The following is a 15,768-nucleotide window of genomic DNA, read 5'->3' as shown; positions in this document are numbered from 1 at the left end:
TTAACCTGAAGCACAATTTCTGGGTTTGCGGAGTCTGTAACCTGAAGCGTCTGTAACCTGAAGCGTATGTAACCTGAGGTACCACTGTATACATAAAATTTACAAGTACTAATTTTTGGATCCAGGTGAAAATTTAGAAACAATCGAAACAATAATTTCAAATACAGTGGTACCTTGGGTTACATATGCTTCAGGTTACAGACGCTTCAGGTTACAGACTCCGCTAACCCAGAAATAGTACCTCGGGTTAAGAACTTTGCTTCAGGGTGAGAACAGAAAACACGTGGTGGCAGTGGGAGGCCCCATTAGCTAAAGTGATACCTCAGGTTTAGAACAGACCTCCAGAACGAATTAAGTTCTTAACCTGAGGTACCACTGTAGAAATAGAAGACATCCCAGCAGAGAGGGGAGGGTGGTGACAAAGGTGCTTTTGCTGTCTGCTGCCCAGGTGCTCATTGATTGGACAAAAAGTCCTGAATTTCAGGGGGTTGGACTAGATGACCCTTGGGTCCCTTCCAAGGCTGTGATTCTGATTCTATGGTTTCACAACTTCCAAGGCCACTCATGTTCTCCAGACTTGGACTGGACAGCCCTCCAAAGAGAGAAATTTTTCAAATGTGGGGCTGTGCCGCTGACAGCCCATCAAACAGAGGACCATTTTCTGCAAAGCAGGACAGGTTGCCTGCCCACCCCCCTAAATACGAATTCATATATCCCCCCCCCCTTTTTTTTTGTATTGGGTCTATTACATTGTCAGCCTGCAGGCAAAGACTTCCTTGGCTTTTAATTAATCTCTTTACGGTGCTTAGGGGGAAGAAATAGCTGCTTTATAAGCGAGGGACAACAACAATACTAATAGATGCTCAGGGTCCTTTTGGGATGTTGGTGAAAAGCTTCTTGTGATTGACAGGAGCATTCTGAGGCAGTTAAGAGGCAGTTAGGAGAGGCAGTTAGAGGATGAGGAGTTAAGATTAGGGTGAGAGAGAAAAGGACACTGGAAGAGAGTCTTCTCAGTTGATAGTCTATAAATGTATATTGATTGTTATTATTAGCATGCCATGGGGATTATTGTTTAATAAGATAATGTACAGTTAAATAATATCCACAATATTTTACCTTAATCGGATTTGCCTCTTTCACGTGTGATTGCTGAACCGTTAATTTTCCAGTGATTTCCTAGTACCAGGGAATATATTCCTCTTTACCCTGTCCCTCCTTTATTTCGTCCTTCCTCAGTTTATCCGCTGTGCTGAGGACACTGCTATTCTTTCCCTCCGTAACTTTATTTAAGCACTTGTTGGTTTTGTATCCTGGTCCACAGACATCCCGAAAGAATTTTAATCAGAGTCATGTTGACTTGTGCAGACTTATTTCAGCGGGGTCTTTACAGGTTGCCAAATTCAAAAATGGGAAGGGAGGGATTATCACCCATAAATTACTTTTAAAAAACACTGAAAGCTACTACCTTAAATGTACTGGTTTTGTGTTTCCTTACCACAGAAAGGTCATGCCACCATCTAAGTCAAGTGCCTATAATAAATATGTTGCTTTCTAAACGATACAAACCCATACTGCTTTCTAAACCTATACATGCACAAACAATCCCAAAGTCTCTGGGTTCATCCACTCAGTTTCTAATCCTTATGGGCCCTTTTTCCTCCAAAACACCACAACTTCCCGCATCCCAGGCCCATAAACACACTCTTTCTTCTCCCTTTCCTGCCCCACAATCATCTACAATCTGAGGTAAAGCTGTGCCACCCGCAATCCCATTTCTCCCCTTCCTGCGCCCTCAGTAGAGCTGAAAATCATGAGCTTTGACCTTTTTCTTTATTTTAATACATTTATATCCGACCTTTTCTGCAAGGAACTCCAGGTGACATACACATTTCCCCATTTTAGCCTCTCTTGACAACACTGTGAGGTAGGTTAGGATAAAATATAGTAGGCTTCGTGGGGTTTTGAACCCAGGTCCTAGTCCGAAACTCTGACCACTACAACCACACTGGCTCTTAAACCCAGTAAAAGTACAAACTGGAGAACTGTTTGTATCCTCCCTTGCTGGAGTTTTATGCCCAATAAGAGAGAGAATTATTTGAAGTATTCCTTTTAAAGTCTGTACAATCCAGAGGGATCCAGAAACCAGAGATATTACATCTTTGATTTTAAATGAGATAAACACCTCGTAAGGATTTTCCTCTTTTTTTTCGGTCTGTGAGTGCTGCATTCAATTAGAAATGTTAGGCTTGAAAGTTGTTAAAACAGATTAAGAGCAAGCAGACAGCTTCCTCATATAAAATTGATACCATCTTCCCAAAGTGCTGGGGGTTTCCCCCCCCCAATAGGGCACATGAGGCACAATGCTATCAAAATCAAACACTTAATTCTCTTCCAATTTCAGAGAGAGGGAAGCATTTGCTGAACTGCACCACTGAAAACAATGGCATTTCAATGTGCTTCTTAACTGTGGCTGAATGGTGCCCATTGCATTTTTCAGAATAATAACAATTTATTATTTATATGCCACCCATCTGACTGGGTTACCCCAACTACTCTGGGTGGCTTCCAACAAATTAAAATGCAATAAAGCAGCAAACATTTAAAAAGGAAAGCATCATAGCCAGACACTGGAGAGGCCTGTCAGGAGTAAACATGGACCATTGGTATCAAATAGTATGGGGAAACAGCCTTACTAGAAAAACTAAAACTGACATAGGGACAAATAGAAGAAGATGCCTTCACCCCAGTATGGCTCCCCTTTATCACATACACAACCCAACAAGAATCGGGCAGCAGCATATGAATCAATATGGCCAGCGTGACCCAAAAATCCACACTCGCACACATAAACACATCTCACTACAGCCAGCCAAAGACAACCAACCACCCCTGGGCCACCCCCAACCTCTCTCCCCACCAAGGAAATGTTGTTTTTTAGTCATTTAGTCATGTCCGACTCTTTGTGACCCCATGGACCAGAGCACACCAGGCACTCCTCTCTTCCACTGCCTCCTGCAGTTTGGTCAAACTCATGCTTCAAGAACACTATCGAACCATCTCGTCCTCTGTCGTCCCCTTCTCCTTGTGCCCTCCATCTTTCCCAACATCAGGGTCTTTTCCAGGGAGTCTTCTCTTCTCATGAGGTGGCCAAAATATTGGAGTCTCAGCTTCAGGATCTGTCCTTCCAGTGAGCACTCAGGGCTGATCTCCTTAAGAATGGAGAGGTTCGATCTTCTTGCAGTCCATGGGACTCTCAAGAGTCTCCTCCAGCACCGTAATTCAAAAGCATCAATTCTTTGGCGATCAGCCTTCTTGATGGTCCAGCTCTCACTGCCATACATCACTTCCAAGGAAATATAACAAGCAAATAGAAAGGGAATCCACACAAGTAACCCTGACACAAAAGGCCACACATACACTTAGTAGAATAATATTGCATGCAACACTAATGTCTCACAACTGATGAAACTGATCAGTAGAAAACACAACTTGAAAAAAGAGACAATGCACACATTTTTGTAAACTAAGAAATCTTTAATAAAAATTATTTTTAAAAAACATTTTAAAAAGAAAGGGGGAGTGTCTCTGATGTTCAAGAGCAGGCTAGGGTACAAAGGTTTAGTTGGGAAATTATTTGTGTCACTGTATTAAAATATACGCCCCACTGTGGCGCTGTGGTCTAAACCACAGAGCCTAGGGCTTGCCAATTGGAAGGTCAGCGGTTCGAATCCCCGCGACGGGGTGAGCTCCCGTTGCTCGGTCCCTGCTTCTGCCAACCTAGCAGTTCGAAAGCATGTCAAAGTGCAAGTAGATAAATAGGTACCACTCCAGCGGGAAGGTAAACGGCGTTTCCATGTGCTGCTCTGGTTCGCCAGAGGTGGCTTAGTCATGCTGGCCACATAACCCGGAAGCTGTACGCCGGCTCCCTCGGCCAATAAAGCGAGATGAGTGCCGCAACCCCAGAGTCGGTCACAACTGGACCTAATGGTCAGGGGTCCCTTTACCTTTACCTTTTCTCTTCCTCTCTGGAATCCCCAAAGTGGCTCATAGTCTAAATAAAACTACAAGTCCCATATAGTTCCATGTGGGATGACTTTTGGAAGGGCCATAAAGAAGAATAACAATTTCAAGATCTGCATGAAGGCAATATTAGGCCAGCCCAAATGTCACAATGTATCTGTGAAATCTTTCAATTTTTCTCCAGAAATTTCTCCATCAGACTAGATCAGTCTTGTCTAACCTAATTTCACCCCACGCCACCCCACTGTGGTCTTGGATCCCAACTTACATCAAAGCCGGTCAAGGAGTGATCATCCAAAATATCTGGAAGTTACAATCTTAGGGAAGGCTAGACTCTACAGTGTCTTTCCTCCAGATCTGGCTGCTTTGTTTACCATCTCCTGTTGAAGAGTTCTGGATTAGAGCAAAAAGCTTGCACACAATTCTGTGTCATTTCGGTTGGTCTAATAAGGGTATTGCCCCAGGATAGATTTTGGCATTTTCCTCCTGGGTCAACACTTCAACTTTTGTTTCTCGTGTGCCTTAAAAGAAAAATGAGGATGATGTAAATTTTAGGTAGTGATCTAGCATTTGGTGTGTGCCTATATATGTGTGAACCAATTGTGTAACTTTGGGGTGTGGCTCCAGAGCCCCAGGAGGTGTGGGAAGGACTGGGAGTTCGTCCCAAGTCTAGATATGGGTAACGTTGAGGCTATTATGTATAAATTAGAGTATTTTGCATTTGCACATAGATTCATAGAATTGTAGAGTTGGAAGGGACCCTGAGGATAATCTGGTTCAACCCATTTTAAAACAAAATCTGTGAAATGGTCTTTAATCTATGCTTGGGGTAGTAAAGTGTTCCAAAACTGTCTTAAAATAATGCTGAATGCTGAAGTGAGCTCCAATAATCTACCAGCAGATGAAATGGGTACAAGGTTTTTTCATAAACGGTATCAGTCAATTCCAATCATGGGGTGCCTATCCAGACCTGTAACTTCTGCTCCCTGCTCTCACTCACTAAACCACCTCTCATATGTTTACTTGTCTACCTAGCTCCTAACTGTTCCTGACTCAACTTATTTCGCTACCCTAACTCAACCTATCCACAGACTCTATCCCAATTCACTCCCACTCCAACCAACCACCCAACTCCCAACGAACTCTCCCCTTCGCCTGTCCCAGAGCTGGTTTTATAGTCCCTCTAACTCCACCCCCTGGGTACTGATTGGGTAACCTGTTTAACTATTTCACCTCCAGCACTCTCATATGTTAACGTCACATCAAGCCATTTATTTTAAGGCTTGCTAGGGACACCCAGGAGTAGTGCATTCAGTCCTGTGGGCCCAATTTTGTGGAACTCCCAACTGAGATGAGACAGGCCCCCTCCCTCTGGCACCTACTTGAAGACTTTTAAAGTCATTTTCGATTTTATAGTTAGTTTTCAACTGGTTTATCCCCATTGCGCATGTGTGTGTGCATGTGTAATTTTTATTTATTTTCCATTTAATATTATACATTCACATCATCATTATTCACAATACCGCTCTGTCTCTTTAGAGCCTTTCGACTTCCTTCCCTCCCGCCTCATGGCTTTTGAAATTGACCTTTATATCATTGCAAGTTATACGTTTTCCCGTTCTAATTACACGCATTACAAAATGGCTCAAAATTTAAATAAATATAGAAAGACAGACAATTTCTCATTACAAGTCTTCAAGCAACCCTGCTAGTGATGTTAATTGTTTACAGTCTCTCAGATATCATATAAATTTACTCCGATCCTTTTGGAATACTTGATGGTGCTGCTTTCGGATTTTTCCTGTCAGCTTCGCCAGTTCTGCAAATTCCATCATCTTCATCTGCCACTCTTCTTTTGTTGGTTCCATTGCATTTGTTGAGACCATTGTAATTATGTGATATATCAGTTTATGAAGTGAATGCATAAAAGCAGTACACCTTTAATCGAGTGCAGAAGGAGTCCAGAAGGCAGTGCAAATCCAATAGCAACCGGGTGATACACAAATAACGTTCATGCTGCATGTTTTTCCTAACAAGCACCAAACATTTGTCATTTATTTTTAGGGGACCGCATCAGCAGTGACTTAAGTTGTATGCAAAGCCTTGGGGAAAGCATCTGTTTGTACGGGAAGGTAAGTCGAGTGTTGCAGCATTTTTTTCTCATGAATAAACCAGGCCTAATCCAGGTTTTAAAGATTAACTGTAATAACAAATGGATTAGAGGATTACGCTAGAGATATTCTTCCCTATATACATAGAAATGTAATGTCGTCATGGTGCAATTGGCATGACTGCCAGTAGGTGGACACACCAACACCATGATGACAGAATAGCAGGCAGGTGAAGGAGGAAGCAGCCCAGGTGGCAGGAAGACTGGGTGAACTGTTGTTGTTGTTGTTGTTGTTGCTGTTGTTGTTGTTGTTGTTGTTGTTGTTATCTTTATTGCATTTTTAAAAATTACAGAGAAAGCATGAATTAAACATTACATCCAAATATTCAAAAATAAAAATAAGAAGTAAAAATAAGAAAAGAAAGAAAAGGGGAAAGGGGGAAAAAAGAAAAAGGATGAATAATAAATGAAAAAGAATTAGCCAAGCACACAAAATTGTTCAGACAGCAATTAGAATATTCTATACACCAGGTTCTCAGAAAGAAATTATATTTGTAATCCTCCTTTTCTTTCTTTCTGTTCCAGAAAACTAGATTGAATCCCTGCTCTATTAGTTGACTTCCCTCTATCTCTTTGCAGCTTCAACGCTTCTCTTAAGTGACAAATATTCTGCATTCATTTACTAAAATCAGTTTTCCCCACCCCAACCCCTTTATATCTATGAGATAGATCTAAGCACAACTAATTATTGGTTTTGGAACCATATTTTATCAGGTAGTTTTTAAAGCAATCCCATTCCATTTTGTACCTTGTCACCTGAGTGATCTCTTATTAGTTCTGTCCTTTTGGCTAGTTCAAGGGACTCGCACAACTTTAATTGCCGCTCGACAGACCAGGTGAACTGTTTAGTAGAAGTGGGAGGTGCTTCAGAGAGCGGTTGGGCAAACTACTCTCTGCAGCACTTTCTCCCATTAAACACAGCTATAGCAGGTTTGGCATGCGACTCTCAGAAGCGGCTATTGAAGCCTATTGATGTCTATCTGACATTTTGATTGTGTTGATCATAGAATTCTTGAATTCCATGTTAAACTATTCAATTTCCCTCCAGATTTACAAGGCAATCAGCAGTCAAGTAATATCACTTAATATCACAAGCACTTTTTGCTCAGTGTTTTGAGAGTTGGGAACAGATTTTCAGGAGATATTAGGAAAATACATGGTAAGTAACTTTGCCAACTTCTCTCACTTCTCTAGAAAACAACTAGATGAGCAATCTATTTACTGTAAATCTAATTGTCAGTAAAATAACTGTTTCTGCAGCAGAAACATTCTGAGTTCAATATTTGTACAGCTTATCCAAAAAGACTAGTCAATGTAGTAAAATATTAACTAGAAGGGTTCAATCATTGCTTCCTACTGCGTCATCACATTAGACAGATACCTTCCAAAGAGCAGAGGGAAACAAGCATACATTTTAAGTACTTTAACTCTTCTCCCGGATCTTCTAAAGCTACTTTAGGTAAAATAATCCTATTTTATTCACGCCTGCAAAAGTTAATTGGAATGATTTCCACAAGAGGCTACCGGGGCTTTGAATCAGCATTGCCAATGGGGTGTGAAACTAATCTTACTATAGAGTAAAATTGTAAGGCTGTTGTCACGCTACAGTTTGCACAGCCACCAGTTAGGCGACGGCGGCAATTCCGGCATGACCACAAAACAGCAGGCAAGCAGGCAGCACAGGTGGACAACGCAAGCAGTTTAAAGGAGGGTGGGCAGTGCTTCAGAGAGTAGTTTCCCAAGCCCCTTTAAAAGGTTTGGGGTGAGCTGGGAGGGAATAGGCTGGGTGGGTGGGTTGTGCAGTGAGCGGGTTGGGTCAAGTGTTATGGGAGGCGAGAGGGAGTCCGTGAGCTGAGCAAGCAGGGGCTGCAGCCCCATGTGTTTTATGAAAACCTTGGTGGTTTATTTACCGTATTTTTCGCTCTATAAGATGCAGCAGACCACAAGACGCACCTAGTTTTTGGAGGAGGAAAACAAGAAATAAAATATTCTGAATCTCAGAAGCCAGAACAGCAAGAGGGATCACTGCGCAGTGAAAGCATCAATCCCTCTTGCTGTTCTGGATTCTGGGATAGCTGCACAGCCTGCATTCGCTCCATAAGACGCACACACATTTCCCCTTACTTTTTAGGAGGGGAAAAGTGAATCTTATAGAGCCAAAAATATGGTATTTCATAAAATGGACACACCGCCTGATTCTAAAAACAAAAAATCAATGTGGTTTACAAAAGAAGATAAAGCAGTAAAATTATAAATGAGAAAAATAAACAACAATAACGGTGTATGTAAGGTCAAATTGGATTCTGTTCTATCATTATTTACTATTAATTATTAAAGAATTAATATTGTATTAATATTGTATTAACACACGCATTACTTTCATGTAGGGAGAAACGGGCTCCTGCGCCATTACTATGGAGATAGAAAAGGGTGGTTTCAGCAGAGGTTGCCTTTATGGCATAGCTTCCCAGATATAACAGATATGTGAAAGAAAAGTGGTCAGATGTGAAAGAGCAGGAGAGGTCCAACACCTTTAATTGCTGTGTAGGATATCGAAGGGACTCAGGTGGCATTGTGGGTTAAACCACAGAGCCTAGGACTTGCCGATCAGAAGGGTGGTGGTTCGAATCCCCGCGACGGGGTGAGCTCCCGTTGCTCGGTCCCTGCTCCTGCCAACCTAGCAGTTCGAAAGCATGTCAAAGTGCAAGTAGATAAATAGGTACCGCTCCGGCGGGAAGGTAAACGGCGTTTCCGTGCGTTGCTCTGGTTCACCAGAAGCAGCTTAGTCATGCTGGCCACATGACCCGGAAGCTGTACGCCGGCTCCCTTGGCCAATAAAGCAAGATGAGCGGCGCAACCCCTGAGTCGGCCACGACTGGACCTAACGGTCAGGGGTCCCTTTACATTTAGGATATCGAAATTCAGTCTTTCCACACTTGGTAAAGCTATAGGGGCCCCCACTTTGACATATCTGTTATTCCCTGAATGCTAATTCATTTTGGTTTGTACTATGCTGTATGGTTACATCGAGTTTCCTGTAAATATGTATCAGATAAAGAATGGGAATCCATTGTTGTTGAAGTTCTGTTGCATAGCTATTCTTACACGTGAAGACTTAAATTGCCATGTTACAAGAATAACAGTTCATCAGTCACTAACTGGCACTGAAAGGAATTGCTGAAATTAAAACCAGATGCTTATAGAGGGGCAAATAAGCCTTCTCATGTCCTACTGCTACTTCTTCTCTGTGAGTTCTGATTAAAGATTAGGAAACTAGATTTGACTGAAACTGAGTGTTTTGCTGCACTGGAATAATTTTTTTCAAAAAGACTGTCAGTGCATTGGAAGCAGGAAATGGGCTACGAAGGCAGCTGGACCTTTGGCTCATAAGGGAGTCAAAGGTGTGCCAAAGAAGGAAAAGGAAATTGTTATGTACTGAAGTTCTCACCCTGGGCCAGCAGGGGGATACTGTAGATAGTTCAGGTCCACATATGCAAATAAGGGATCAAAAGTGACGTTCAGTGATTGGATAGTTACAGAAAGTGGTTACTGTTGCGTTCTAGTGGAGCTCTATATAAGCAGGCTGGCTGAACCCTTCAGTTCAGTTCTGTTCTGGCCTGTGAATAAACAAGAGCTGTTTGAAGAATCGCTGTGTCGTCTGATATGTTCACCCACAACTTAACAGAAATTGCAGAGAAACTGGCAGAATGCTTTGTATGTCTCCTCGCTGTGGAAGATGCAAGACAGTTCTTTGTGCGCCCAAATGAGGGGATTGGTAAAAGGGAAGTTGAAAGGGAAGTTGGTAAGGCATGGGAGTTCCTAAAAATCACAATACAGTGGTACCTCGGGTTAAGAACTTAATTCGTTCCGGAGGTCCGTTCTTAACCTGAAACTGTTCTTAACCTAAAGCACCACTTTAGCTAATGGGGCCTCCCACTGCCGCCACACCACTGCCACACGATTTCTGTTCTCATCCTGAAGCAAAGTTCTTAACCTGAGGTACTATTTCTGAAGCGTCTGTAACCCAAGGTACCACTGTAGTAGAAACTCAGCTGAAATGTGCTCCTTGCATTTCTTTATTTGCACTATCTCTGCTTTCTTTGGTCAATGTTTGTTCTCACTGGGGATAAGTGACCATTTTCTGAAGAACTGCTCCTTGTCTCCAGTAAGCTTCCTTGATTCTGCTCATTAACCACACTGGCATCCTCTTGGTTGTTGCACTCAGGTCCTGCATGTGAGTAGCCTCCAAGCATTTGGTTGGTTGCTGCAAAAAGAGGATGCTGAACTAGATGGACCACCGGCCTGATCCCTTAGCACTTTTTTTAGTGTTATCATTGCGCCTCCTTAGAGCATTCCTGAGATCCAACAAGGGACAGCAATACGAATGCAAAAAAAGCAAATGTTAGAAGCCTTTGCAAAAGAGCAACCATGACACTAATCTCTGCAGTCTTTTAGATCATTCTGAAATCTGCATTATCTTTGCAGAGAGCTGAAGGAAATAATATTAGTAACCCTTTATAATAGTGAATTTTGTGATACTTGGCAGTACAAACAGATAATTACTTCTATGCACTTTAATGGTAGATAAGTGGGATGGGTGAGGAGAGACTTAGGAATTTTCATGCATCTCAGTGTTGTTTAATCATTTATTTGTTTTGTGAAGGTAAATTGCCCTAACCTCATGGGAATGTTTTTTGTTTTGCTATTAATTCATAGAAGTGCTCGGGTGACCTCTAGTGGCCATGTGATAACATTGCGGAGAAAGCGCACAATTCTAAAATATAACTTGAATACAGTGGTACCTCGGGATGCGAACGGGATCCGTTCCGGAGCCCCATTCGCATCCCGAACGGAATGCAAGACGTGACAGTGCGTCTGCGTGTGCGCGGGTCGCGTTGCGCCGCTTCCTCGTATGTGTTTGCATCATTTTGAGCCTCTGCACATACGCGAGCAGCGAAACCCGGAAGTAACATGCTCCTGCCACCCTGAACATTCCCACAGTTTTAGGGGGAGGGGGCATCTGTTGGCAGGGTTCCCTTCCCCAATGAGTACAGCCAATATCCCTCCCTCCTCACTTCCCAATACAGCAGGCAGTGCCAGATACAGGGACGCTATCTACTGAAAACTAGGAGAGGGAAGACCGAAAGGTTGTAAAAGACAGCACATCCAAAGGAAAGTAGATGTTAAGAGGCACCCACTACCCTAGATCTGTTTAATTAAATTAGATTATAGTTTAGCACCTAGAGGAAAGGCTGTGGGGTATACCATTAGAGGCTATGAAAGGTTTTTTAACAAAGGTGTTGAAGACTGGATTTGTCTTCTAGTACAAGCTGCACCATCTGCTTTTCAAATACAAACCGATTTCAAAAAGTTCCCAGTGCGAATGCAGTTATGCTCCTTGTGTATCTGACATCTAAATTGCAGTTTCCACCATTATGCTGAAGACGCACCTCTTTGCTCTTGCTTTTGGTTGAGACATGTGTCAAGGCCCACTTTATTTTTCTAACAGTTTTGCCTCATCTCAAAAGTGTTGTTATTGTATTTGAGCTACTGAAATTCTCCATCAGCTCAGTTAAAATTCTTTGATATAAGACTGGGGGGGGGAGGGGACACAGATGGTAATATTCAGCCACGTTCCATTAGCACAGGTTCAATTTCTGTAATGCAACTTCCTCATCCTTGCCCCCCCCAAATCTGCTCTAGAGCATTGGGGAATGCTGCATAGATTTAAGGGGGATGTAGGGAGAGGAATGAGAAACAAAGTTTTGTTGCACAGCCGTAAGTGCTTTAGCCAATAGAACAACTTTGGTAGATGTACCACCATCTTAAATTTGATGCTTGCCCTTTAGAATTTACACACACACTGAGCTTTTATGTTGATTTAATATTGGCTCTCAATCTGCTTTCATACCATTTGGGGTTTAAAAGGTCCAATTACTTGTCCAAACTAAAAGTTAAATGAGTTAACGGGTGGTTCATGGTTGGTTTTGATTTCTTATCTTGCAGGTTGTTGTATCTAACATGTTATACTACTTTTCCTGTTGGCTTCATATGGCAAGAGAGTTGTGCTAGATTTTTAATACCGCTTCAGAAATTTGTAAATAAAATACTAGAAGGCATCATTACACAGCGTTGATAAATGCTTAGTAAACAAATGCATTTTTAATCTTACTTCTCATTTTAATATTGGGTTTTACTGTTCTGTTTTTTTACTCTACCTGTAGCTTTCTGTGTTTTCAGCTGTGAGCTGCTGTGAATTTAGGACTGAAAATTAGGATAGAAATCTTTTGAATAAAACCTAGAGACTTGGTGGAAACAAGGAAATAATTCAGTACTGTATTAGGTTTTCAAATAGCCTATAATTGGCTGACTGACTTATTTTTCAGGAAACATTCCTATACAAAACCACGGCTAGCATTATTATTCGTATTTAGTGTAATAAGTGAAATGAAAACTTTATCCTGGGCAGATGGCGTTTGATCAGAAACACGGTGATGCTGCAATTTCTACGCTTCAAGTTCAAGTGGATGATGTGAAAAATGTCATGAGCCAGAATATTGAAAAAGTTTTGGACAGAGAAGAACGGCTGAGCGAGCTGGCTGATCGAAGCGATGATCTCCAAACAGCGGTGATTCTATATTCATTTACTTTGTGCAGAATATTTATCAGTAGAATGGCTTTAAGCGGACTCTTTGAGGAATGGCATCAGGATCTGAGGGTTGTATCGTATTAACTCCATCACGCAGCCTTTCTCAACCTTGGGTCCCCAATGTTTTTGGCCTACAACTCCCATCATCCCTGACCACTGGTCCTGTGAGCTAGGGATCATGGGAGTTGTAGGCCAAAAACATCCGGGGACCCACGGTTGAGAACCACTGAAAGGAAGTACGATTCTGCAATGTAGCTTCCTTCCCATCTCTCCCTGCACACTCTTATAGGGGTAACACCCATAAGATTTATGGGCACAGGGAGGGGTATGTTCCATTGCACAAGTGTAAATCCTTGGACTGATGGAACAAGTTTGTTGGATCCACAGGGAAGCCACGTGGTCCATTTGCCAGCAATGCAGCAAGTTGCTTATTTTGGGGGCTCATCATCACAAATTACTCCTCCAAAACAAGTCGTTAGTGATCAGGGCCCTTGAAGAAACTGTTTAAAGTGTTTAACTATCAATTCACGCTAATCAAGCAGCTTCAACGACACTGAATTCCAAGAGGAGAAATATTCTAGGCTCATTGTGTGATTCTCTCTCCCACCAGCTCTCAAAATACTCAGGCAGCCTGATGGAAAAAAAGCTAACAGCATTATCCTAATCGTGCTTACTCATAAATCCGATTTAATTCAACAGGGCTTATTCACTTAAGTAGGGTTCAGATTACATCTTAAGTGTGTTAACACACAATTCTTTGAATTGCATCCGTTTGAAAAACAATGCAAGCTAAGACTTCGATTACCAACTGTTGGGGTAATTTGTAAGTTACACAAAGCTACTTCCACATTTCTAAAGCAGCCGCTTTCATCCATTTGGTGTGTTGCCCTGCTTACTGACTTGTGCCTTTCTCCATTTGCTTTCAGGCTCACGGTTTCCAAAAGACGTCTACAAAGATTTCAAGGAAGATGTGGTGGAAAAACACTAAAATGATCATAATTATTGTTAGCGTTGTCCTCGTCATAGTAGTGTTCATCATCCTTTTAGCCACAGGCACCATTCCAACATAAGGATCCTTTTAAGCAGTTTCAAACGATGCACGGGCATTCTATAAAGAGTTCTAGATTGAAAGGCACAAGTATTTTTGTTTAAGTCTTCTATCTAAAAATAAGTACAAATTGCTTTTACACACTAGCGCTTGCCGTTGGGCTGGCAAGCAAGCAGGAATGGGAAACCTGTAGCCCTCCAGGTTCCTGGATTACAAACCACATTATCCACAACCCAGGCTGGCTGGGGCTGCCAGGAACTGGGAGTCCAACAAGGTCTGGAGGATCACGGATTTCCCAGCCCTGCGATAAAGGAATGAGCTAACACCCCATTTTATATTTTTTGCATCATAAAAAGTGACAAGGCAATAGATATACCTATTAAGAGAAAACCCTGAACAAAATTCTCAATGGTGCAGGAGTAGAAATACTTTCAATTTCCAAGCCAACTTGTTGCATCGATTTCCTGTTCTGCACCCTTATATGTTTAAGGCCCACATTCTACAAACACTGGTGTTTAAGGGTTAAATAATCATCATCATCTGATACCAAGTAGCCAAAGTTCTTTATTAAAGGGGGAAAGTCGTGCTATAGGCAAGATCAGACTTGAGAACTCTAGACCACAATGTCCTGCCCAAAGGTTTTTTGCTTATTCTCACACTACATGATTCTTCACTGCAGTTCAGTTTCATGTTTATTAAGCGACAGCCTGATAAAGAAATTGAGCCCTAGTGCAGGTGTGTCTACTCATTCCTATAACTGGAGCCTCTCTAGCTGAAAAGCTATTAGTGGCTGAACTTCAGGCAATAGCTATATGTTCAGACATGTATGACTGCAATGTACGGAGCCCCAGCATTTTATATGCAAGATTTTTGGGAAAGAGCAGTGAGAAAGATGCTGGGGTTTGCTGCCAGCCACTGGCGACAGCAGGTAGACGGACCCTTAAAAAGCACCTCCTTAGAGCCATGAGAACATATTTAGGCGGACGGATTGTGCAATACAAGCCATGGCAGAAGCAATTCATTCTGCAGTCTCTTATTCCATATTAGACTGTCAGGAGCCTTCAGAGTACTTACCCAATTGCCAGTTATAACAATCAGCACAAAATTAATGAAATGCTTAAAAGTGCTGTCTTTCTTGATTCAACTGCTTATAGAAATGTTTTGTTTCCAATAGATATTGATGTGACAGTGATAAACAAAATATAGATATCCACGTACCATCTGGCCAATGTTTGTTGAGTGATATTAGAAGTCACACTTTGTTGGGCAGGTGCTGTTGTAAAGGCTGGAAAATATAAATGTGACATGGACCCCACTGTACTGTCTGAAGTTTTGGTTGGTTTTTTTTTTAAAAAAATGTATTTCTAGAGTTCAGAAACAGAGGAAAAGAAAACTTGTGCTGGTTCCTAACCCACAGCCAGTAGGTAGTGTCAGTTCAGAACCGCTCTATCTACAATACTGGAATTATCCTGCCTTTCGGATGACTGACTCAAGCATGATACAAATACGACCTGCCAAGAGTGGTGCAAAGAGATTGTCACTGCCAAACTCCTCAAGCATAAAGTCTCCTAACAAATGATCAACATGGCCACTTAGTGTTTTGGTGTCCACATGTTAACGGGGCAACATTTTTGTAATCTGAAAACCATTGTAAGCCATTTAATACAGTGATCAGATTTCTAGCTTCCAAGGCAGTGGAAGCCTTAATGATGCTCTGCGAAGGTGAGAAAGCAAGATGGATGTTAGAACCTGTCTATGCATTAAAACCTTCTTATCTACTACTAATACAATCCAAATAATAATAAAAACTGGAATTGTTTGCTACGGAAATGTGTTGCTGCGTTATCAGTTGCCCGCCACTGGTGAAGTACAGCCACAGTT

General features: G+C 41.9%; 1 long non-coding RNA gene across 5 annotated transcripts; it reads left to right on the top strand.

Moving 5' to 3' along the window:
* The first annotated feature begins 429 nt into the window (after window positions 1–429).
* LOC310852890 lies at window positions 430–15,717 on the top strand. Of its 5 annotated transcripts, none has more exons than XR_014568384.1 (5): window positions 430–448; window positions 6,085–6,152; window positions 7,239–7,349; window positions 12,660–12,818; window positions 13,766–15,717. It is a non-coding gene; the product is annotated as an uncharacterized lncRNA (long non-coding RNA). The 5 variants fall into 5 exon arrangements; XR_014568385.1 differs by lacking the exon at window positions 430–448 and adding an exon at window positions 650–668; XR_014568386.1 differs by lacking the exon at window positions 430–448 and adding an exon at window positions 837–1,030.
* The last annotated feature ends 51 nt before the right edge of the window (window positions 15,718–15,768 follow it).

This window comes from Podarcis gaigeae, assembly GCF_964106915.1.
Source record: "Podarcis gaigeae genome assembly, chromosome: 9".
NCBI classification, from domain to species: domain Eukaryota; kingdom Metazoa; phylum Chordata; class Lepidosauria; order Squamata; family Lacertidae; genus Podarcis; species Podarcis gaigeae.
This window is presented reverse-complemented; position numbering and strand designations above follow the sequence as displayed.